The sequence below is a fragment of the Hippopotamus amphibius genome, chromosome 6, assembly GCF_030028045.1.
Source record: "Hippopotamus amphibius kiboko isolate mHipAmp2 chromosome 6, mHipAmp2.hap2, whole genome shotgun sequence".
NCBI lineage: Eukaryota > Metazoa > Chordata > Mammalia > Artiodactyla > Hippopotamidae > Hippopotamus > Hippopotamus amphibius.
In genome coordinates, this window is record NC_080191.1 from 11,477,145 (window position 1) to 11,500,979 (window position 23,835).

The following is a 23,835-nucleotide window of genomic DNA, read 5'->3' on the forward strand; positions in this document are numbered from 1 at the left end:
TAAGCTGTCAGCAGGACTACCCGCTGACCTTAAAAATAAGTTTTGACAATGAATCACTTTGTTATTTTGATGTATAACTAGAAAGGAGACTGTAGAATTTAGTCTCATTGCTATAACAATACTTTCCTTTCCCCTATTTATTTAGGTGGATAAAACAAGCACTTTCTCTTATCTCTATAAAAATGAAAAATTCGAAAAAATTAACTCTGAAGACTGTCATAATTTAGCATTAAGTACTATCAAATCATAGATACATGAATTAATTGGGATAAAAAAACATGGTCATTGAATTCATTGAGATTCATTTCAGATACATTGTATATATTGAATCATTATCTACAAGATTAATAATATATTTATGTTATTTGACCAGCTTTATGCCTGTGATAAATGTAATACCTACACCAACGAGAATAATATTTTTTTGAAATGTATCAGTTATTTAATTAGGTTCTTTGTAAGAAATTTAGAACATCAATTTGCGAGAGAAAACACAAAACAGAAGTAGCCCTGGAGCTGAGGAGCAGCTTTGATTTTTCGGCAGAATGTGTGAGTCCATGGCTCTCAGATCAACCTTGTGCTGCTCTGCGAGCCTGGATTTCCCTTTCTCTGTGTTGAAGTTCTCATCTTACTGGCGTCTGGGCTTTACAAAGCTTCTTCTTCCTGAAATAAGCCTCAGGGAGATGTTTTGGGATTTCCACACCACTCATCAATTTTGGTGGAGGTGGCGATGACAAATTTCTGGTGTGTTCTAGCAGAGGAACTCAACTGAGGGTGAGAGGTCCAGTCACAGGCAGCGTGCCAGTGCTCAGCTGCTTCCAGAAAACCACCGACGTGCCTCTATGGTGCCCAGGGAGGATGCTCCGAAGGGTGCTGGCCATGATGCGAGCTCACGGCTTCCTCACATCTGATGGAAGGGCTTTCTCTTGTGGCTCCACAGCTTGCAACACGCATCTTCAGTAGAACAGAATCCAGTCATTCTGTGATGCTTAACCACTTGGGTCCCGCCATTTCTGTCACCCCCGCAAGTAGTTTTCTGTCAGCAGCAAGAAGTTTCTCCTTTTTCTTTTCCATCTGAAATGTAGCTGCTAATTATTTCCTCTTCTACACGACCTTGCTGGAACAGATAGCAGATGGGGAGACGCTGCCAATTCCTCTGACTGGGATGGGGTTTCGGGTTTCGGTTGTGGTGGGGTTTCCCCTTCTGAGGTGTTCTGGCCTTGAGGTTACCCTTCTTAACCTTGCCCTGGCATCAGCCTTCTTGGCTTCAGGTTTCTTCTCCTCATGATCCAGCTTCTCTGTTTTTTCATCCACCATCTTGCAAGATGGGAAAGAGCCGGAATAGTATTTTAAACATTTATCTCAATCTCTCTCTCTCTCTCTATCTCTATCTTTATGTATCTGTATCTAACTTTCTATATGTAACAGGAATATATATATATATGTATATATATGTATGAAACAGAGAACATAATAAAATGATCAACCAAAAGACTTTGAAGCCAAAAAAATATATAAGGATAACTCTCTGCTGTAAGTATGATTGAAATATGAGTTTACAGAGAAAGTGAAGTGTCCTCAGATACAGAAGGAAGAAAGAAGGGATTAGCCTCAGGAAGGGCAGAGATAGGAAAAGCCAGGGCTGTGGGTGTGTGGTCCAGGGTGTGAGGGCTGTCATTCTTATCTCGACTCTCACTGTGCTTCTTGGATTTTGAGTCGGTAACTGCTGCCTTCCACTGATGGTCCTCCGTCTCTCGCGCGTCTCTCTTCCCTTCCTCTGACATCCCCTTCGTTCCCCTCCTGCCCCCTTTACTACCCAACAGGTCAGATGGGCGTGGGGTGGCGATCAGCATCAGGGAGCGTGAGACAGAGATAAAACATGGATATGTGACAATGGGTGTGGTCAAGTTTGCGGGGGCTCCTCTTTAGGTGGGGGAGCAGAAGGTGGGGGAGTGAGAAAAGGGATTGCACACGTGAAGCCATATCACGTCTGTTGTTTTTTCTCCACTTTAAGCTCCAGGATGGGTTCCTGGCTGGAGAGGTTTGGGAGCACAGCCACTCTGTCCCTTGGATAGAGCAAGTGGTGTAGCTGTGCTGGCCTCTGCCTTCTTCTAGAAGAGGTGGGAAGACTTTCTCTTTAGCAAAGGGAGCTGAAGTAGCAGAACGCCATCTGGACCGAGCGAGAGTGAGGGAGTTGGATTCAGGCCGTGCTCTGCCACTTTTTCCTGTGACCTTGGGAAAAGCATCTCGACTCCTGATGCCCAGTTAGTAAAGAAAAAAAATTGAATAAAGTGATCTATGCATTCTCTCCCTACTCCAAAATTAATGTTGCTGAGTTATGAGAATTGGAAAGAGCTTACAAAAGCCCAGGAACTTTTGTCTTTCCTCATCATTCTTGATGAGAAAAATTACAGTGAACTTTCCAATTCATTGTTTTTTTTTTTTAAAAAAGGAGGAGAAAGGGCATCTTTTCTCTTCTCTTTTGAGAAACATCAAGATTTACTCTGCCCTCTAATAGTCGCCTGGGTAGAATTTTCCATCTTAGTACAAAGCAGCTCGACCTGGTTTCAACTAATCTCGTCTCTGCATACCCCTAATTTAACAAGAGGAACTGGAAGAGTTAGACAGTGTGTGGGAAGACTGGAGAAAATAAGGAAGGTATAGAAACCACTAGAGATGGAGATAAGTTAAACGTTCTGGCGAATTACCAGAGTGTATTGTGCATGCTGAATGCTTAGGCAGTTGGGAAGGTAGTTAAGAGAATGGCTCTAACTGCTTCATCTAATTGCAAGCAGCTGTCGATTAGTGGCAGCTGACCAACTGGTTTTAATTCCACTCGGTGGTGATGAGAATGAGACTCTTAAGGGAAACTGGCAGGGGCCGTGTGTGTGCATGGAGGTGCTTGCACTTTTTTTAGAGGTCATAGAGTGCAGTAACTACTAAGGATGCTCTTTGAAACCATGGCAGCCTTTCATCATAATGATTTTCCTAAATTTTACCAGCATTTGTTGAGCTTTTGGCTGGAGGCAAACTTCACTGGTATCCAAATTCTGGGATGATTTTTCACGGAGAGTGATTCATTCCCCAATGGTGAGTGACTGAATGGCTCGTGCCAATACAGAAGCAATTGTTGTTTGATGCAGGCAGTAAATCTCGAATGAGAGATAATAATGCCAGTTAAGAGTCTTCTCCTTAAGAATGCGTTAGTTCACTTTTTGGATTAGAAACTAGGAAAAATAAGAAAGTGGAAAATTTTAGCTAGTTTCCTGCAGTTGTAAAACCTGCTACGAATCATCTAAATTTGAGATTTTTCTGGAAGACCAGGTTTTGAGTAGCCCAGTATAATCAGTCTGATACCTCTTTTGATGGAATTAGTATTCTATATTTTCTTTTTTTTATTTTAAAAAGTTTTATTGAGATATAATTGACATAGAATAAACTGCATATATTTAAAGTGCACAATTTGATTTTTTTCTTATTAGTCATCAATTTTATACGTATTAATGTAAATATGGCAATCCTAATCTCCCAGTTCATCCCACCCAAACCCCCATTTCCCCCACTATATTTTCTTTTTCCTAATAATATTAGTAATCTTTTCTAATGTTTATTTGCGTTCATTTCTTGCCATACATTTATAAAACAGTTGTTTTGATGTTCCTGCATTGCAAACTGGAGAGACCACTGACTTGACTGAAAGCAAGGCTTCTGTGAAACCAAGAAGGCTTACGAGTCCTGAGAGTAGCTAACTTGTCTGCAAATATGCCAAAGAAGATAATGGGCAGAAACACTCAGAGAGAAAGGGGCTGCGTGCTTTCAGTGCCACTTACCGTCCCTTTTATATCCTGAATTTCAGTGCCATAAAAGAGAAAGTAAATTTTCTAGCTGTGTACACGTGCAAAGATTTATCAACAAGGATATCCTTCACAGCATTGTGTACAATAGTGTGGATTTAGAAATATCCTAAATGTCTACAATTGGCATTTGCTCCATAATTTATGACATTCATATGCCACCATAAAAATGTGGGAGAGAATATTATCTGTGACATGGAGAAATGGTCATAATGGACTAGGTGAAAGATCAGGACCCAAAGGAGTCATTTTAATGACGATTATATATATTTAAATATGTATCTACAGTTGTGTGGTGTGTGTATGTGTATGAAAAACCAAAGTCAAAAAAGAACAAGATGGAAAGAATAGCAATGGGATGATAGGTGATTTTTATTTTCTAATTTGTGGTTTTTCTGCATTTCCTAAATTTTCTCCAAAGAGCATGTACTACTCTTACAATTAGAAGAAAAATTATCTTAAAAGAAATTTCCAACATCCATTCATAAAAACTCTTACAAAAGTGGGTATATAAGGAACATAAGAAAATTTAAAAATGTCAGTTCTGATATCCTAAAGGAGTTTATTCCTTGTCAGGATGAAGCTAAAGGGGAGCCTCACGTCCGGCAAGGGAGAAAAAAACATCAAGAAGCGCAGCACTCAATAAACACCTAATTTTGTTTCGGATCTCGTGCCTGTTTGAAGCACTCACACTTGTTTTGACTCAGCTAGATAAGTCAGCCCCTCTAAAACAGTCACAATTTCCACCAGCTGTTTTGGATGTTTGAGGTTATGTTTTTGTTTGAGTGAACTTCACTGCCTATCCCTTGAGCTAGCTTATGAACAATTGTAAAGGAAGTCTTTGAGGCCGACTCAGAGGAAAGCTGCTAATCTCATGACATCCACAAGGATTTGAAAAGGCAGCTCCATCTGTGCCGTTTCTGTTTTTCTTCCATGGCAGGTCTCTTGATGTCAGAACGATGGGCCACTTCTTGGGTCCAGTTGTTGGATGGAGCATCCGTGACCACAGCTGTGCCCAGAGATTCTGATAGACTCCTTAGGAGGCCAAAGGCATATTTAATATGAGATCTGAGTGACATACCCTGCGCCGGGTACACTTTCAACTCCTTCCTGGGTTCTGTAGAAATTCTCTTCCATGAGTTCAGGGCTGGTAAGCGCTCTGGCAGGAAGCTGTTTATCACTGAAAGCCACCAAAGGAGGGCTGCTGTCATCTGTGCCCAAGCCTCTGAGACTTTCTTTTGAGTTGGAAGCCAGGGGGTTCTCACTGCATGATGTGGCACAGTTTCTGGAAACTGATTTGGGGAAGAGGAAGCTGACTTATATGGGAGTCACCATCTCAGTTGTCATTCTCTGGCAGCCCTTCCTCCATGATGCTTTTTTCAAAGAAAAGAAAAGTGCTGAAGCTGTTAATGGGAGTTGGGATTCAGTTAGAAATGTTCTGGAGTGGCGTGAAGATTTACCTGACTTTGGGAGCTCATCTTTGCGGGTTATTACCGGTTTTAGTTTAATATTCCTTCCAATGTGCCCTGTCCACTCTCCTTTTTCTTTTCTTTCCCTTTATCTGTCTGTCTGTCTGTCTTTCTTTCTTTCTTTCATTCATTCTTTCTTTCTTTCTGTCTGTCTGTCTGTTTTTCTTTCTTTCTCTTTCTTCATTTCATATTTGGAGACAGACAAATCTGACCCAAACTTGTTATTTTTCATTTAAAGGCTGTTTGCAAACAGTAACTTAATTGAGCACTGTAAGTCAGCTACCTTGCCGGGCAATCAAAAGAACTGTTATAAAGAGCATATATTCAGGGAGCTCACAGAGGAGAGGATGAAGGCAAGTAAGCAGTGATGAGGCTAAGTGCTGTGCTAAAGCAGTGATATGTTGCAAAAATTTTTATCAGCAGAATCCAAGAAGGGCTGGCCAAGTTATAGGCCTGGCAGTTCTGCCTGTCTCCAGAGACACGGCTCAAGCAGATGGTTACTTAAACATCCTAGACCAGAGCAGTGTGTTTTGCTAGTAGAATTCCATCAGTCCAGACTCTTTCAGTTGTAAGTGACAGAAACTCAGCTCAAGTTCAAGGATATTGTAACTTCAGGCCCTGCTGGATTCAGACAATGTTATCAGGAGTCTATCTCTGTCATTTCTTGCCTGAGTTTGTTCTTCAGTGTTAGTGTCATTCTCCGCCACCCTCTTCCCTTTCCTCTGGTGGCAATTGCTACCAGAACCCCCAGACGTACTGCCTATTAGTTTGGTAACCCCAGAGGGAAAAGAGGGTTTCTGTTTCAACAGTTGTAACAGTTGTTTGGGGCTGACTCTCATTAGACCAACTTGTCTTGCCAGCTCTGAACCAATCATTGTCGGTTGGGGGTGTGCGTACTAACTGGGAAGCCCTATGTTTGGGGCCCTGTGCCTAGTGAATGACTGCGGGGTAGGCATTGCCACCACAAGGCCCCTTGATGTCCCTTTCTTGAAGGACTATTACAATTTGAACTGTCCTACGTTATCAGAGTGGTTCTAGCAGCCTTCAACCTCAATGCAGAAGGGACTGGAGTTTTCATTTTTCTGACTTCTTGTTTGCCGGGGGCTCTTGAATTCCTGTGCAAGTTTCTCCACTTTTCCCAGCAGTGCCATCCTCTAGGGGTTTAGGAAGAGTGCCCCTCCTCCCCCAGCACCGGGGAGCCTACTTCTCTAATGTTTGTGTGACTAAGAGGGTGACTCAAATGTTTAGTGCCGTGGTTCTCAAAGTTGTGGTCCCCACATCAGCAGCATCAGTATCACCTGGAAACTTGTTAGAAATGCAAATTCTCTGGCCCCATCCCAGACCTACTGAATCAGAAACCCTGGGGGTCAGGCTCAGACATCTGTGCTTTGACAAGTCGTCCAGGTGATTCTGATTCAAGTTTTGAAACCACTGAGGTAGGGAACAGTCCAATACAGTCTTCTCTAGGAAGACTCTGAGTCCATCTAGACTTTTCTGCTTTATATGCTGCCCTCCTAGGCTCCTGACACTAAAGGAAAAAATCTTTTTCTTGATGTCCCTTGTTGGAAGCGAAGAGATAATTCTGTGCTTGGAGGAAGAGCTTTGCAGTGAGTTGCAGTTGAGAATCCCTCAGTAGACTTCTGTTGGCCACACAGTAGGAAATGAATGTTCTTGGAGAGGCTGTAGCTGCCAGGCTCATCTCAGACAAAGGAACTTTGAAAATCTTTCTGATTCTCTGAGGGGACGTTGTTTGACATAGACCTAGCAGAGTTTTGCTGCTGATCAGAGGGCCTACAAAGCCCATATTTCATGTAATCATTTACGCATTCAACATATAATAATGCTGGGCTGGGTGCTGGACATACAACTGCCCACAAAACAGACATGCTACCCGCCCTAATGGAGCGCAAGGTCCAGTGGACTATAAGGACGTGTAAGTAGGTATTAGCAGTAGAGTGTGATTTTTGGGGGAAAAATACAGTGTTTGGGAGTTCACTGTGGCCACCTACCACAGACTGGACTGGAGAGGGAAGGCTTGTCAGGGGAAGTTTTGTCTAAACTGGGACATGAAGGAGGAATAGTCATTGTTTGGCAAAGAAAAGGAGAAGAGAATGCCAGGCAGCATATAGAAGAGTCTATAGTTGAGAGAGAACTTGTTGGGTTCGTAGAACTAGAAAAAACTCAGCCTGGCTGGACTGTAAAGGGAGGCAATGGTGAAGGGTGAGAGGATGGGAATGGCCAGATGATGCAGATCACATGAACAGATCTGGACCTTATCCTGAAAGCAACGGTAACCCACTGAAGACTTTCAGCTGAAGAAGTGACGTGATGGGATTTGTTTCAGAGTAAGTGCTTGAGAATGGAATGGGGATGAAGGAGGGCAGAGTCAAGATCACAGACAGGAAGACAACTCAGAAGCCTGTTGTGATAATGAAACGCAAGATAGCGATTCCTGAGTCTAAGCTAATGGAAATGGGGTTGGAGAGCAGTGGGTTAATTTGGGCCACTGGTGGGTGGGTGAAGTGTGGGCCAGGGGAGAGAGCAGTCAACTGAGAACTCTCAGGTGGCCAACTTGGGTAACACAAGGGTGGAGGTGCTATTTACTGAGAGGAAGCAGTAGACAAGGCATGAATCTCCAGGAGTCGTGGGTTCAATTTTAGACAAGTTGCGTTTGTAAAATGCCCAAGAGGAGATACGCAGTATGTGATTGCTATGCAGGTCTGAGCTCAGACAAGAGGTCTGGGTGAGAGTAAATATTTGACAGTCATCAGTACATGAATAACTTTAAGGCCCAGAAAGCAGATGAGATACCCGAGGAGAGTGTTTGAGTGGGGAGAGAGGAGAGTGTTTGAGTGGGGAGAGAGGAGGGCTTAGATCCCAGAGGAGCTCTGGGATTAAGAAACAAGCAGAGGAAGAAAAACCTGTAAAAGTGAGTGGTCAGAGGACAATCCACACGTGGAACATGCTAGATGTCATGGAGACAGAGGAAAGCAGGTTTCAGTGCTTTCTAGAAGGGCCAGGTTGTAATGTCTCAGTTCTGTACCTGACTGAGCTTGGGCCAGGTCATCTCCAGAAGTCATGCAGTGCTCCCATCCATCTACCAGAAACCTCCGTCCCTATTCCAAACGGGCTTTTGCAGGAAGAGACGCTTTTCAGGAAACATTGCTTTCCTGTAATTATTTTCTTAGACAGAGAAAATGGCACTTTCTGAGTCATAATTTATTTAAGGAGACCTCATCCACACTTTCTGTCAACTGGCTGTCTTTTTCTAGGTGAAATCAATTAGATGCCTCGCATATTTTCCTCTCCTTATCTTATCTCATTCTACTTTCAGGTCTATATTTCACTGTGCCTCTGACCCCCAGCATGCTTGCAGACAGATGGTCACAGGCAGATGTTCACTGTGCAATTGTAAGTTACCCAAATGTGGCAGCAGCCTGTCTTCTGGTACCCAACTGTAAGAGGGCTCTGTGGCCAACTCGAATCTTCAGCCACTGTTGACTTCCCCGACTGAATTACTGTCTTTCTTCTCTTTTTCTTTCTCTCTCTACAGCTGGACACCCTGGGGAGTTATTTTGGCTAGAACTCGACATGCACAGCTGATACCTCCAGCTGCACATTCTTTGGTTCTTTTTGGCTCTACAAAAGCTCTTGGTGTTCTTACAGTTTAGTCAAGTGGAGAGCCATAGGGATAGTGGCCCACCCAGATATTCTTTAAAAGCATTAAAAATCGTTCCTAATTTCTGGGGCTAATCCTGTCCGTTGAGGTGAGTAGGAGGAATAGTTCAAAATATTGGGTTGGCTAAATAGTTCGTTTGAGTTTTTCCTTATGGAAAACTTTTTGGCCAACCCAAATATATTGAGTCAAATCAAATTCATATCTTGGTATTCTTGGCAATTTATATTTTTGTTTCTTAATTGTTAAAGGATCAATAAAATGGCTATGTTGTGGTTGACCTACTTATGCAGCCCACGGCATGACAAAGATGCAATACATTTTCAAAATATTTCATCCTGAGCTATAATATGCCATAAAGACCAAAGATTTAACAGAGTCTGACATGGTGCATTATAGGAATTCATTCATGGCTTTAGGGATCACCTACAGGCTGATGAGTCCCAAATCCACTTCTCTAGGCCTGTCTCTTTCCCTAAACCTTAATCCAAGGTCTCCTATTATCCATTGGCTCTTTTTACCTAAATGTCTTGCCAGCACCATCTCAAAGTCCATAGGTTCCTACTGAGCTCTTTTTCCTCTTCTCCAAGCGTACTTCCTCCTCCATTTTTTCTATTTCTATCAGTTCTACTGACCTCTCACTCCAGGCCTCTGAGTCTTCTTTGACTCTTCCTTCACCTGTACTCTCGATACCCCATCAGCTGCCCAAGTCTTCCTGGTCACGCCACCGAATCACCTCTGCCCCTCTTTTCCTTTTGCCACAGTCATACCAGCTCAGATCCATGTATTTTTATTGTTGTGGGACTGCAAACAGCTCCCAAGCACTCAGTGGCCTTTCTTCCTTCTATTTGTTCTCCCTTGACATCATCACATAAAGAGATGTTGAATTAATCCTCTAAAACACCGCTTTATCACAGTCCTTCCCTATTCTAAACTAGTCCATAGCTTCCTGTCATCTTCAGGATGAGCCCAACTCTTCCCCCAAACACGCTGAGGCCTTTGCACAGTCTCTTCAGCTGCCCTCTAAGATAAGTTTACTTCAGCCACTCATATTTGTCTGGCTTCATTATTTCAGCTTGTCGAAATAATTTTGATTCTGTCATTCAAGGTGTTTGGATGACAGCTCGGTTTTACATCCAAAAATGTGTCATGTACAAGTATACATCCTTGGCATGTGATCTGGTTGTTGATAAATGCCGTTAGATATTACAAGTTGAGAACACAAGGATAAGCTCTAGAAACTTCTGGAGGACTGAATGTTTTGAACTGGGGATTAAAGTTGCTATTGCTCTTGGAAAATGATCCTTTGCCCTCTGCGATATCCTCACCTAAACATTTCGTGGTTCTTTGGGCCATTCCTTTCCTCATTCATCAAACATTGACTGAGCACTTCCTTTCTCAAAGACAGTCCTTTGCTTGGAATCTACTCCTTTCATGAAATGCTAAAGCCAGCTTTTATTTGTTTATTTGCTTGTTTGGCTGGTTTACATTTGAGAGATTTGTCAGAAGTAAAAGCTGTTGATGGGTCTTGACCCCTGTGGGGGAAAGTTGGACACTTGTTTTGACAGCTAAGAAATAACTCCCATTTTTCTATATTGTTCGGGTTACCATTGCTACATAACAAACACCCGCTCAAACACGGTTGTGTAATGCAGTCCCTGGGTGTGTATGCTTTGGGGGCAGGAATTCAGAAAGGGGACCGTGGGGATGACTTGTTTGTGCCTCGCCTCCCCCATGTCTGAGGCCTCAGCTCAAATTCAAAGTCTGGGGCTGACTCAACAGCTGGGGGCTGGAGTCATCTGAGAACTTGTTCACTCACATATTTGGCACCTGGGGGAGGAGGACTTGAGGACTATTGTTGCCAACCGGAGCATCTTCACACAGCCTCCCTGTGTGGCTCGGCTTCCTCACAGCATGGCAGCCTTAGGAAAGTCACACTTCTTACCTGTCGGCTCAGGGCTCCACTGCTGACTATCCCTGTGAAGAAGGTGGAACTGTATTGGTGTCTGTAAGCAAGCCCTTGAGTCACTCGGCGGCACTTCCAACACATGTTGGATACACACATCCCAGATTCAAAAGCAGGGGATATAGACCACATCTATCACTAGGCAACATGTCCATAAATTTGAAGATATGCTTTAAAATTGCCACGTATGTGACTTGAGGAATCAGCTGTAGCTACTGCTTTTAGAAAGGTGACGCAGTGGCCTGATGTTTTGGGAAATTTGCCAGCTTGTCCAGTGCAGGTAACTTAGGGTAAAAATAACCTAAAGAAGAAATGATCATTTGCGTATATCATTTGCTTTCCTTTGCCTTTCCCCTCACCCTTGCTGCTTTCGGATTTTACCTCCTAATAAAATCTTAGCACTTAAACTTGGGGAAAATTTTTTTTTAGATTTGAGCCTTTTTTATTAAAAGAAATCTGGTAAGAACATGTTTTCATTTTCTTTTTCTCTTCTTTAATAGTCTAGAGTTGATATTTCTTTTAAAACTTAAAACATGTACTTCTGAGGGTTTCAACATTTGGCAGTTGGTAATAAGTGGGAAATGTGATTACATAAACCCCAGTTTGGGTGAAGAGGCAGGTGGTATTTTTGGAGAAGTCGGTGTCAACTTGGGGCTGCAGCCACACTGACCACCTCCAACCCATCTGCAGAGACATTTCTGTCTCCAGCAAGTAAAGCCCCCTCCTTCTGCCTGCTTTGACTGCCTTTCCAAGTTCCCCTTTTTTTTTTTGACCTTGAGTTTCAGCTTGATGAATTGTCAAAAGGACTGTGTCACTGGATTCTACCTGTGAGGGCTTCAGAGGCTGTGACTATGGAGAGGGGCAGTTTTCTGCTCTTTCAACATCTGTGTTGACAGTCATTAAACAAGTACTCATTGAGAGCATTTCCTGTCCCAAGCACTGTGCTAGGGAAGATAATTGCAAAAAAATGAGCGAAACTGGACACTGTTCCTGCCTTCGTGGAGCTAACGTGTAAGGAAGCCTGAAGTGGCAATTTGTCCAGCTGCTCGGGCTAGGTGTGAGGTGCTTTGAAGGCTTGCAAAGTGGGCTTGATGATGGGAAGTTTCCCTGATGAGGCAGCAGTTGAGCTAAGGGCCGAGGCATGAGCAGGTGTCAATCAGGAGAAGAAGGGAGAGTGGCCCAGACAGAGGGAACAGGCTGTGGAAGGAGGGGACAGGAGGAGCTGAAAGGACTCAGGATGAGAAAAGGCCAGCGTGAGTGGAAGAGACATAGTGAGAGGCGTGGGGTGGAAGGTGTGGCTGATGAGGAGGGTAAAAGCCAGATTACATGAAGCCCGGAGACCATGACCATGGTGTGTCAGTCAGGGTTCTCCAGAGAAACAGAACCAAGAGAAGAGATATATATATATATCTATATATATATATATCTATATATATATCTCCACACACACATTATCATTTTTATATGTAAACAGAATCAATAGGATATGTATAATGTATATCCTATTTTATATATAGTATGTATCCTACACATATATAGTTCTCTATATAATATCTTATGTATAATATAACCCCATTTATGAAATACATTTAAATAAAGAGAGCTGGCAAGTCTGAAGTCTGTAGGTCAGACAGGGAGGCGGGTGGCTACAAACTCAGGCAGGAGATAATGCTGCAATCTTGAGGCGGAATTTCTTCTTAGAAAGAATTTCTTCTTCTTCTTTTTCTTCTTCTTCTTTTGGTCATGCTGCATGGCATGCAGGATCTTAGTTCCCCGACCAGGGATCGAACCCGCGCCCCCTACAGTGGAAGTGTGGAGTCTTAACCACTGGACCGCCAGGGAAGTCCCAAGAATTTCTTCTTTTCTGAGAAACTTTGGTTTTTTTCTCTTAAGACTTTCGACTGATTGGATGAGGCATGCTACTTTATCAAGGAATTTCCTTTACTTAAATTTGACTGACTGTAGATGTTAAGCACATCTAGAATGTCTTCACAAAAACACCTCAATTAGGACTTCCCTGGTGGTCCAGTGGTTAAGACTCTGCGCTTCCACTGCAGGAGGTGCAGGTTCGATCTCCGGCCAGGGAACTAAGGTCCTGCATGCCTCACGCCGCAGCCAAAAAATAAAAATTTAAAAAAATTTAAAAAATATTAAAAAACCCCCCACCTCAATTAGTGGGTAATCACTGGGTACTATAACTTAGCCAAGTTGGCATATCAAACTACCCATCACAGATGGTGAAGAGCTTGGAGTAATGGAAAGCCCTTGAAGGGTTCTAGGAAGAGGTGGCATCATTAAATTTGTGTTTCCCAAATGCACTTTATGCTGACAGGAGGTTGGTGTATATCACCACCACCAGGGGTCCTTGTGATGGTCGTAAGACACAGTAGATCATTCATGGACTCTTCCAGGAGACCATCTCTGTCCTCCAGGGTGCCTTGGCACTGAATGGGTCAGATGCTCCTCCTGGGTGTGCCCCTACCATCTTGAAATTACCTCTTCTTCGTTAGGACTTATCATGCTGTGTTATATTTTGTGTTGACTTCTCTCTCTCTCTTCAACAAAGCTGGATGTTCTTGGGACACAGGAAGCATGTCTTGTCCACCAGAGCATCTCTAGCATCTAGGACAGTGCCTGGCGCTTATGTACCTAATAAGCATTTGTGAATGGAGTGAGTTTGGATGGGTTTAGTGTTCCCTCCAAAATACCTTATGAAGAATTAAGGAATAACAGTCTTATCAGTAGGGCTGGGTAGCAGAAAACTAACATTAATGTGAAAATTGTTGTGCTCTTATTTCTAGCTTCCTTTCACTGGCATGGTACGTAATTGTTCTTTTACTTATTTTGCGTAGGTTGCCTATTTTAGAATATAATAATTTCTTAAACTTTTTATTTTGGAAAAATTTTATATTTACAGAGAAGTTGCAAAGATAGCACAGAGTTCCTGTATGCCCATCACCTGTTCTCCTAATGTTAATATTTTACATTACCATGGTATATTTGTCAAAACGAAGAAATTGACATTTGTACATTACTACCAACCTAACTCTAGACTTTATTTGCCTTTCACCGGTTTTTTTTTTCCATGAATGCCCTCTCTCTGTTCCAGAATTCAATTCAGGGAAACACATTGCATTTAGACATTTAGTCTCACTGGTCTTCTCTGGTCTGTGACTGTTTCTCAGTCTTTCCTCTTTTTTCAGGACTTGTCCAGTCTTACTGTCTTGAGGAGTACTGGCTAGATACCCTATAGAGTGTCTTCCAGTCTGGGTTTGTCTGATGTTTTCTCATGATTAGACTAAGGTTATGGTTTTTTGGAAAGAATACCCAGAAGTGCAGTGTCCTTATTGTCACATCAAATGGCAGGGTACATGATACCCACATAACATCACAGAAGATAACTTTCATCACTTGGTTAAGGTAGCATTTGCCAGGCGTATTTCTCTACTGTAAAGATATTATTTTTCCAGTTCCCCACTGTATTCTTTGGAAGCGAGTCACTAAGTTTAGCCCATCCCCAAGCCAGGAGCGAATAAGCTCTACCTCTTGGAAGTGAGAGTATCTGCATACATTATTTAGAATTCTTCTATAAGGAAGATTTGTCTCTTTTCACCCATCTATTTATTTTAGTCATTTGCTTTTATCAGTGTGGACTCATGTATATTTATTTTATACTTTGGGTTATAATCCTATAGGATATTATTTATTTTGTTGCTTAAATTGTTCCAGCTTGGCTGTGGAGAGCTCTTTCAGGTTGGTTCTTGTGTCCCTTTGATATGCCTCCATCCTTTTATTTACTATTTTTTAACACATCTCTCTTTTCTGGTACTACAGGATCTTGTGTTTTTCCTGCCCCACTCCCAGAAATAGCCATTTCTTCAAGGGCCCTGGTTCCTTTAATTTGCAAATGGTATTTAGAAACCAAGATCTTGATGTTGCATGTGCTCATTGCTTCTGGGGTCCCATTGCTTCTGTGCCCTGTCAGCAGACAGAGCTGGGAATAATGTGTGTATATTAGTCATATAAACACGCATCTATAATTATTTCTGTATCTAACCATCTGTGTGTGTGTGTTTGTGTGTGTGTGTGTGTGTGTGTGTGTATTAAACTAAACATGAGTTTCTACTGGTGTCTCTGACTATAATATAGCCCTGTAGGGATCATGCTAGTCTTTCTTGTTTATCTGTACTCTCTCTCCAATAGTAAGAAACCTGGCTCCCACTGTCCACTGTTTAATATTTGTTCAACCACAGCATAAATGTAAAGCAGTTTCAGAATTATTAACCTGTACCCCCATGAGAAACAAATTTAGCAACTAGGGTACAGTGTTTATGTACAGTTCCTTTGTTTTTAACACAACCATTTTTAGAGAGAAGAGGTATAACACAGTAGTTGAGAACACAGTCTATAAAGCTAGATTGCCTCGGTTCAAATCCTGGCTCCATCACTTATTAGCTGAATAAGCTTGAATGAATTACTATCCCCTCAGTTTCCTCATCTGTAAAACGGGGATGATAATGGTATTTACTTCATGGGGTTGTTTTGAGGATTAAATGAGTTAATGTATGAAAAGGGCTTAGGATATCGTGGCATATAGTGGGCACTATTTCAGTGCACGATTATTGTTAGGGCAGAAATACAATCCGTTTTAACTGCTACCAGTGTAATGCTAGGTATATTGGGGCACTATATACTGTCGATTGATAGCATCATCTCTATTTACTCAACTATCTTCCTATACTACTCAGCAGAGGGATTTATATATAACTCCCTTCCTATGTCTTCTTTTCAGCCATTCATGTTGTCTTTCTGTCTGGAGTTAATTTGTCATTCATTTCTTGCCAGCTTTTTTTGTGATTCAGAAACGTAAGATTTAAGTCCAAGAGTTTTAGCCCTCTGATTTTGGCCTTCTTGAGATCATGGATCATAACCTTATTCTCATTTGGTCTTCCTGGCTTCTAGTGCATTGCTAGAACAGCGAATGAAGGATTGAATCATAGTGATTGAGCAGTCCATTAGTCTAAGCCATATGTTCAGTTGCTGGTTTCTTATTCTGTAATTAAGTCTGGTTTCTCTGTGGTTACCACTGCCTGGAAAATCATAGATTTTTGTAAACCTTGAAATAGAGGTTGGGGGCTTCACTGAGAACATTTATGATAATGTTCTGGCTGCTGTTGTTATTAATATTGTACAGCCAAACGGCCCTGGTTTCTGCCAGTGGTAGTCAGCACTTCTGGGTAGGATCATGTGTTACTGGCATTTTAATTAGGCTTCAATGAGCCCAGCTGCAATTGCGTCAGCAGTCTTTTAAACTATTTTTCACATTTGGGGTTTGATAAAATACAATATGTATTTTCCCCACCATTTTCCCTTTGTACTAAAAAAAACAAAACAAACCCAAAACAGAAGACCCACATAAACCAAAACCACTATACACAAAGTTGCTTTTGAAGGTAAAATCACTTGATATAGGGCTACTAATTTTTTTCATGGCTAGTAATTTTTGAATCATTAAACTTAAAATCAAACCAAAACCGATGCCTGGGTCCTTTAAATCATCTTAGGTGTTTTACAAAATGCCCTGCCCCTTAAAAATTTATTTGGCAGAAATAGCGGAAAGCAGGAATTCCTAAGCCTCAAATCTCTTCTTTTTCTTGATTTTAATTATTTTAAGGCATTGTAGATTTCAGGATTAGTGTTTGGGACCACAGCCAAATACAAGGAAAGATGATCAAATCCATGTAGCCCAAAGTGAACGGAAGTCATTCTGCTATCTGGGAAGCCTGCAAAGGGCAGACGGCCACTAAAACTGTCAGCCTGATAGCCTGACGATTGAGGCCACAGTGGCTGTGATGTGACCAGATCCCTCAGCAATGACCAATGAGTTACTTTAATCCTTTTGCTGACGTTTCCCTCCTCGCCCCCTCTCAGAGATTCAGGCGCCGGTGTCTTCAGCCATAACTGTTTTTTAGGAATTAACTTCTATCCCACTCAGGCCTGGTTTCCTCTTGTTTTGTAAAGGTGGATGATTTTTTTTTTTTCTTTAGGATACGCCCCCTCCTTAGATCTCCATTTCTTTTCATGAGAAAGTGGTTCTGATTTTTTTTGTTTTTCCTCCCCAATTGGATCCCTACCTGTTCTTATAGCTGAGGAGGCTGTGAAGGAGGGATGGACTTTTGGCGGTGATAATTTGAGCAGAACAAAGAACAGACCAAGAATAGGCAGCACGCAACACCCGAGGCTCTGACTGCCTGGAAAACAGATCTAGCCGAGCGCCCGCCAGGGGCCGTTTAGGTGAGAGAGGCCACACGGTGTGTGCACAGCTGTGCCGCCACAGTGGTTAACCTACACCGGGGAATTGGTGTGCGGCGGGCAGTGCTAGTTACCAGGGGAAATGATTTGGCCATTTCTGGGGGAATTTGTTGTAAAATAGCACTGTGTGTATAATGCTTTTTATTGAGTTGCTCAACACACTTCATAGAACAAGAAACCTTCCTGTCAAGGAGCAGGTGTCTCCACGTTTCACCAACAGGAAAATGAGTTGGGTTTGCTTCAGGCCTCACAGTGGCTCGGACTGGGGGGGGGGGGGGGGGGGGGTGTGGCTAGAAGAGAGCAGCTCTCACCACAGCTCCCAGCCTGTGAACTTCCAGACCCGGCTTGCCCACTGGATCGTTTCCTCCATGGCCGGTTACAAACAGGCCAACCTGCCCTCTTACCTCAAGAGGCTGCCAGCACCAGTAGCCCCTCCAGATGGTTGTGTGAAAGCTCTTTTGTCGTATGTCTCAGATTCCCGACCGCCCCCTGGCTTCAGCGTGTGCCCCCAGCCTCCTTAGAGACACCTCTTCCCTCACCGTGGTTCCCAGGTCACGGCTTCTGCTGTCATGGGGAGGGAGAGGTAATCTTGGCCCATTTCCCCCTTAATGAAATAGTGTTTTATGGAAAGCGTTCTCCTTTCCAAGGCCCTGTAACTAAATCATAGGGAAAGTGTTATATGAGTATTATTTGGAGAGCATGGTCATATTCCGGCATACATCAGAAGTCCTCGATTCGTAGAGTAGGGAGCTGGGATTACAGTCTGTCAGCTCAGGGGAAGGGAGAATAGGCTAGTCTAGTCTGTCTTGTTGGCCAGATGGTGATTAATCAGCTCCATCCTGGCCAGACCCAGACTACTGGGCCATACGGGTCATGACGGCATAGGAGAACCCAAGCCACAGTCGGAGGTGTAAACCTCTAGTCCTAACTGTTTCAGGGTTCTGCTTCTGGTGCCTTCTGCACTCTAGAACATAAGAGCTGAAGAGGCAGGGGATCAGGTGTGGTGGAGCAAGACAGGCCTCAGAACCAGCAGATCTGAGTTCAAAATCAGTGCAAAATCATCCAAATGGCAGGACTGTTGTAAAGATTAGAAATAACCTATGCCTTTCCTGCTTGGCACATAATAGCTGTTAATAGTGGCCTTTCAATACTAATTATTGGAAACATACTGCTAGACCAACGACAACACAGTGTTATGGACCCAAGAGTTTAATTAGTCCAGTTGTTTCCCTAAAGCCCCTTAAAAAAACTTTCTTTAAAATATTTTCCAAAAACCAACGCCTTGTTCACTGTCATGTTTGTAAAATTCAGAAAGTTAATTCCATGGTTTCTAGGTTAGTGCATTTCCTTCTATATATGTATTTATATCCAGTTCATTTTATGATTCAGATGTGGTTTTATATCTTGTTTTTTTCCCCTCAATATTATAATGAGAAAGGCTCTTAAGTCTCTTATTTTCACGGAACAAGAAATTCCTGAAAGTGTTCTCTTCAGTGGAACTTACCCAGTCAGAGAAGCAAATTCCTAGGAAAGGGTGAGAATTCTTTGCTAAAGTGAATGTTCAGTTTTATAACCAAAAGGAAGCCCTAAACCAAAGAGCATGTGTTTAGCGACGGGTAAGGCCAGGGGAAATGGTGTGTTAACTTGACTGTTCATACAGCAGAGAGTTTGTTCTGTGTTATGGAAAATTTCAAACGTGTCCAAAAATAGAGGGGATAGTACACCGAGCCCCGGGCTCAGCCCTCCTCTGGCCTCAACCGTTATGAACACGTGGCCAGTCTTGTTTCTGCTCTCCTCCTACTCACCACCCACCACCCCCCAGGTGATTTTTGACATAGATCTCAGATGTCACTTGGTTTCACCCACGGCACACTTTGGGGCCGGATCCTGTGTTGCTCTGTGTGTCTGGTTCACGCTCACTGGTGCTGTGGGAACACACCCAGGATGTAGAATGAGACACGCAGGTGTTCAAATCTAAGCCCCATGGCGCCTTAGCTTTGACTTAGGAGAAACTGAGGCTCAGGAACCTCTGCTGTGACATGGAGATGCTTCCCAGCGTTATTGTAAGAATTAACATGGGTGCCGTATGTAAAGCATCTCCCAGTGCCCTGCAGTTGGTAGCTACTTGACAAATATCACATCTCTCCCCTCCCACCCAACCTCCCGCCCCACTCCTGCAGCTTCTTGGGACTGACTTTCTTGACCTCAGCCCATCCAAATCCCTGGCGCTCAGACCTTGCCATCTTTCTCCCTCACAGCAGATTCCCTGTCGCCAACTCTTACTGCTGCTGAGAATTGAAGCTGCTGTATGCGTGAGCCACGCAGGAAATTGACAGCACCTCTGCACTCAGTGAGTGAAGCCTAGAATCGCTCTTCTTGCCTCAGATCTGGTGTACGTGGTCCAGCTGAGAACCTGGGATTCTGGTGTAGCCTGCATCCTCCCTCTTCCTTTACCACATGGAACTGATCTGGCCTCTGGAATAGTCTGTCTCCTTGTGCTTTATTTTCTCCATTGGGTCTGGAGTTGGGTTTCCTGGTTGATTAATTGTTTGATTGAGACAGAATCCCCTTACTGAGGCATGAGATCTTGGAGTGGGGACAACTCCTGGAGTCTCCAGGGGTTGCTGGGATGAGGGCAGGAATAAAATAGTGAGTGAAGCCAAGGCTGGGAGCTGCTGGCAGGATGAAGTGGACAGAGGCTGGGGCAGGTTCAGGTTCAGGTCGAGGTTATCGGTGCTCAGACGTCCCTTCTGGGGGGGATGGGCACTTAGCCAGCCCTCAGGCATGAAGACACTTAGTAGGGGGAGGGGAAAGGGGTTGTGCATCAGGGACTGGGCGTGGCCAGGCCTGGGGTGTGGCCAGCACTTTGGGGAAAGCGAGGTTGGGCAGGTTGTGTCTTGCCAGCCTAGGAGGCTTCAGCAGGGGCGCCTGTTTCTTTCTCCCCCCAAATCCGGCTCTCACTCTCTAGATGTGATAATGGGAGAGGTCTTGTAGGGCTACGCTGTTTGTCGAGCACTGCCCCTCCGGCTAAGTGCAGCTACTGGACTGCCGGCACCCACGTGGTCCAGTTTCAAAGTGCAGTGTTAGAAGCACAGACAGGAATTCTCATCTTTCTTTAAGCTCTTGCCAACATTTGAGACGTTTCCAGAACGTAGCTCACAATTCTTTTTCTACATGCTCCGCTCTCTTCTCTGGTCCTCCCAGATGTTAGGGAGCCCCTCACTCCCCTGTCCCCTCCACCCCCAGCTCCTGATCACATTCACTTAGTACCTGCTGCCTTGTTCTGTGATCCCCTCTCCTGTCTGCCTCATACCCTCTGCCGCCCAATTTGTCACGCTGCCCACACTCCAGCCGGTTTAGTTCTGTTTTTCCCAAGAAAATGTATTGGGGGAGCGTTTGTCTTTCTCTCCTCGGATGAAGAAATGTTTTACGGCTCTGTTATCCTGGGAAGGGAAAGCTTTTTATTTTCTCCTATCACACGACTCTTACCTGCCCTCTGCCCCACCATCCCCACGCTTGTCAGGATGAGGAGCTTTGCTCTGCCAGCTGCCCCTGCAGGGTGACGACCCCAGGCACTTGCCACCTGGGTCCGTCCAGCCCCACTGTTTCAGCTGCTGCAGTCGCACCATGGCTTTCGCCTGAGTCAGACTGGTTTATGACAAAGACGCGGACGCTCTCTGAAGAAATTGGTGGGGCTCTAGGGGCTGTCCTCTGGGGGGTCACTTATCTTGAGTTTTGATATCTGGGATTCTGCCCTATTCTTTGTATCTAAGTCTCTGTCTATGGAAAAAGCCTGCTCCCAAGTCCTCTGTTCTGTCTTAAGGGACTGTGATCCTGCTGTTGAATCCTAGTGCGGTCACCCAGGCTTGGCTGCCTGCTTTTTGGGGGGTTTTCTTTTGATTTTTATTTATTTATTTCTGACAAATAAAAAGTGTATATATTTAAGGTGTACAACATGATGATTTAATATATGTACACATTGTAAAATGATTTCCACAATCAGATTAATTAACATGTCCATCACCTCCCATACTTATTCCATACTTTTTTTTTTTTTTTTTGGTGTGGTGAGAATATTTGAGATTTGCTCTCTTAGCAGATTTCAAGTGTATAATACATTATTAACTATAGTCACCATGCTATACACTAGGCCTCTAAAAGTTTTGTATTTAAGGTCTTAGGTTGCACTTTTAAGCACTTTGTAAGACATGGCTGTAGGTAACTTTCCTATCAGAATTCCAGATAGCCGTGTTAGGTTCATAGACATTGGATTTATTCCTTTACCTCATGTAATCCCAGTGATTGTGGTGGTATTTAGAGGTGAAATAGGCAAGTGAAACGAATACCTCTTCTGTGAATGTTTTAGGGAAAGAAATTCTAAAAATCTTGTCACCAAAAGCAAACTACATACAATGGTGAATATGGGTATTGGATTTATCTATTTCCTTCCAGTTTTATTGAGATATAGTTGACATACAGCACTGTATAAATTTAAGTGACAGCATAGTGATTTGACTTACATACATCATGAAATGATTATCACAATAAGTTTATTTATTTATTTGTCCGCACCACGCAGCTTGTGGGATCTTAGTTCTCCGACCAGGGATTGAACCCCAGGGCCCTCGGCAGTGAGAACACCGAGTCCTAACCACTGGACCACCAGGGAATTCCCATCACAATAAGTTTAGTGACCATTCATCATCTCATATAGATACAAAATTAAAGACATAGAAAAAAAATTTTGTTTTGTGCCGAGAACTCTTAGGATTTACTCTCAACTTTCATATATAACACACAGCAGAGTTAATTACATTTGTCGTGTCGTACATTACATCCTTAGTACCTATTTATCTTATGACTGGAAGTTTGTACCTTTCTGACTGCCATCATTCGGTTCCCCTTGCTCCCACCCCTGCCTCTGGGAACCACAACTGTGATCTCTTGTTCTACGAGTTTGTTTGTGTGTGTGTTTGGTTTTGAACTACAATTGACCTACAACACGATGTTAGTTCCCGTTACACAACGTTGTGATTTCTTTCCTACACACTTGAAAATGGTCGTCACAAGTCTAGTTAGGACATGTCATCACAAAGATACTGCTTAGTTATTGATGATAATCCCCACACTGTACGTCTCGTACCTGAGACTCGTTTATTTTTCAGCTGGAAGTCTGTACCTCTTACTCTCCCTCACCAATTTCTCTCTTCCTCCCACCCCATCCCCCGTGTACTGGCTTTGTTCTACACTTTGATTCTTAACATGAATCAGTCGACTTCCGTGTATCTGAAAGTTTGTACCTTTTGATCAATATTGATCAATATCTCCCCTTTCCTCCCATCCTCCAGTCTCCTGCCATCCTACTCTTTGTGACTGTGAGTTCCACCTGTTCTTTTTTAGATCCCGCATATAAGTGAGATCATGTGGTATTTGTCTTTCTATGTCTGGTTTATTTCACTTAGCATAATGTCCTCCAATTTCATCCATGTTGTCACAAATGTCAGGATCTCCTTTTTTATGGCTGGGTATGTGTACATGTGTACGTGTGCGTGTGTGTATATCATCACATGTTCTTTATGCGTTCATCCGACAGATACTTAGGTTGTTTCACATCTTGGCTATTGTGAATTATGCTGCAATGCACATGGGAGAGCAGACATCTCTTTGAGATAGTGATTTTATTTCCTTTGGATATAAACCCAGACGAGGGATTGCCAGATCACATGGCTGCCTGCTTCTTTGAGGCTGCTTGTTGGCCTGGATTTCTGGGGCTTTTGGATTCCTTGCTTCTGGGCTCCTCCCTCTAGTCCCAAGGGCTTCTCCTTAGGGTGTCCCAAGACACCCCTGCTCTTTCCTGTTGTGCTTCTCGTGCTGACAGCTGGGCGGGCGCTTGGATGCTGCCTCTGCCTGTTGGGATGAATGGTGTCCGAGCACCTTCAGAGGCACCCGCCCCTCAGTGTGTGACCCAGTGTTGTGTGTGTCCCTCTTGGTTTCGTTCCTGCTCCAGACATAAGGCCATTCTTGTTTGCATTGCTCTTTTATTGTTGTTACTGATAGCTACCAAGTCTAGGGTGCCTACTTTGTGTCAGGTAGTTTCCTCATATCATCTCATTTATTCTTCACAAAAACCCTGTGGTGTGGGTATTATAAACCTCTTACAGAGAAGGAAACTAAGGCTCAAAGAGATTTAGTAACTTCCCCAGTATATGTCCCTAAGTAATGGCAGAGTTGAAATTCTAGCTAAAAATCAGAAAAAGAGAAATGCCAAGGAAAGTTAAAAAAAAAAAAACACAACAGATTCTTCGATCTCACCAAAAGAGATTCTAATATTTGTAGGTTTGGTGTGGAGACCAGGGAATGTATATTTTTAACAATTGCATATTTTTTAAATCAGTTGAATCAATTGGTCCAAGGACTTTTTGGGAACATTCTTTACTGTCCCCAAAGGACAGTATACTGTTGGTACCGTGCAGTGTAGCATTCTTTGCTGAGATAAAGGTAACTATAGTCTTGGTGAGTCTGATTTCTCTTGTTACCCAGTGTGGCTCATTTAAGAAT

At 43.2% G+C, this 23,835-nt stretch overlaps 1 pseudogene; it reads right to left on the reverse strand.

Annotated features, from left to right (window-relative positions):
* Positions 1–474: 474 nt before the first annotated feature.
* Positions 475–1,317, reverse strand: LOC130854859 (60S ribosomal protein L6-like; annotated as a pseudogene).
* Between the last annotated feature and the right edge of the window lie 22,518 nt (positions 1,318–23,835).